Genomic DNA, 2019 nt, shown 5'->3' on the forward strand with positions numbered 1-2019 from the left:
CAAGTTAGTAGAACTTCGTGATGAACTATAATATGCAAGGAATAACGGAAACGATTCCCAAGCTCTTCGTGATGCTGAAATTGACGAAGGTGGAAATCAAGAAAAGCATAAAGTGTTGATGGTAAACAAAACCACTAGTTTTGAGTAAAGGGACAAAGGGAAGAAAGGGGAACTTCAAGAAGAACGGCAAACAAGTTGCTGCTCAAGTGAAAAAACCCAAGTCTGGACCTAAGCCTGAAACTGAGTGCTTCTACTGCAAAGGGACTGTTCACTGGAAGCGGAACTGCCCCAAGTATTTGGTGGATAAATGGATGGCAAAGTGAACAAAGCTATATTTGATATACATGTTATTGATGTGTACTTTACTAGTGTTTATAGCAACCCCTCGGTCTTTGATACTGGTTCAGTTGCTAAGAGTAGTAACTCGAAACGGGAGTTGCAGAATGAACAAAGACTAGTTAAGGGTGAAGTGACGATGTGTATTGGAAGTGATTCCAAGATTGATATGATCATCATTGCACACTCCCTATACTTTCAGGATTAGTGTTGAACCTAAAATAAATGTTATTTAGTGTTTGCGTTGAGCATGAATATGATTGGATCATGTTTATTGCAATACGGTTATTCATGTAAGTTAGAGAATAATTGTTGTTCTGTTCACATGAATAAAACCTTCTATGGACATACACCCAATGAAAATGGTTTGTTGGATCTTGATCATGGTGATACACATTTTCATAATATTGAAGCCAAAAGATGCAAAGTTAATAATGATAGTGCAACTTATTTGTGGCACTGCCGTTTAGGTCATATTGGTGTAAAGCGCATGAAGAAACTCCATACTGATGGACTTTTAGAATCACTTGATTATGAATCACTTGATGCTTGCGAACTGTGCCTCATGGGCAAGATGACTAAAACATCGTTCTCCGGAATTATGGAGAGAGCAACAGATTTGTTGGAAATCATACATACAGATGTATGTGGTCCGATGAATATTGAGGCTCGCAGCAGGTATCATTATTTTCTGATCTTCACAGATGATTTGAGCAGATATGAGTATATCTACTTGATGAACACAAGTCTGAAACATTTGAAAAGTTCAAAGAATTTCAGAGTGTGGAGAATCATCATAAGAAGAAAATAAAAGTTTCTAGGACATGATCGCAGAGGTGAAATATTTGAGTTACGAGTTTGGCCTTCAATTAAAACAATGTGAAATAGTTTCACTACTCACGCCACCTGGAACACCACAGTGTAATGGTGTCTCCAAACGTCATAACCATACTTTATTGGATATAGTGCAATCTATTATGTTTCTTACCGATTTACCACTATAGTTTTGGGGTTGTGCATTAGAGACAGCTGCATTCACGTTAAAAAGGGCACCATCTAAATCCGTTGAGACGACACCGTATGAACTGTGGTTTGGCAAGAAACAAAAGTTGTCGTTTCTTAAAGTTTGGGGTTGCGATGCTTATGTGAAAAGTTTCATCCTGATAAGCTCAAATCCAAATCGCAAAAGTGCGTCTTCATAGGATACCCAAAAGTTACTGTTGGGTACACCTTCTAGCACAGATCCGAAGGCAAGATATTCGTTGCTAAGAATGGATCCTTTCTAGAGAAGGATTTTCTCTCAAAAGAAGTGAGTGGGAGGAAAGTAGAACTTGATGAGGTAACTGTACCTGCTCCCTTATTGGAAGGTAGTTCATCACAGAAATATATTCCTGTGACTCCTACACCAATTAGTGAGGAAGCTAATGATGATGATCATGTAACTTCAGATCAAGTTACTACCGAACCTCGTAGGTTAACCAGAATGAAATCCGCACCAGAGTGGTACGGTAATCCAGTTCTGGAGGTCATGTTACTTGACCATGATGAACCTACGAACTATGAGGAAGCGATGATGAGCCCAGATTCCGCAAAATGGCTTGAGGCCATGAAATCTGAGATGGGATCCATGTATGAGAACAAAGTGTGGACTTTGGTTGATTTTCCCGGTGATCGGCAAGCCAT

Source organism: Triticum urartu, chromosome 4A (genome assembly GCF_056163025.1).
Source record: "Triticum urartu cultivar PI428250 chromosome 4A, HENAU_Tu73, whole genome shotgun sequence".
Lineage (NCBI taxonomy): Eukaryota > Viridiplantae > Streptophyta > Magnoliopsida > Poales > Poaceae > Triticum > Triticum urartu.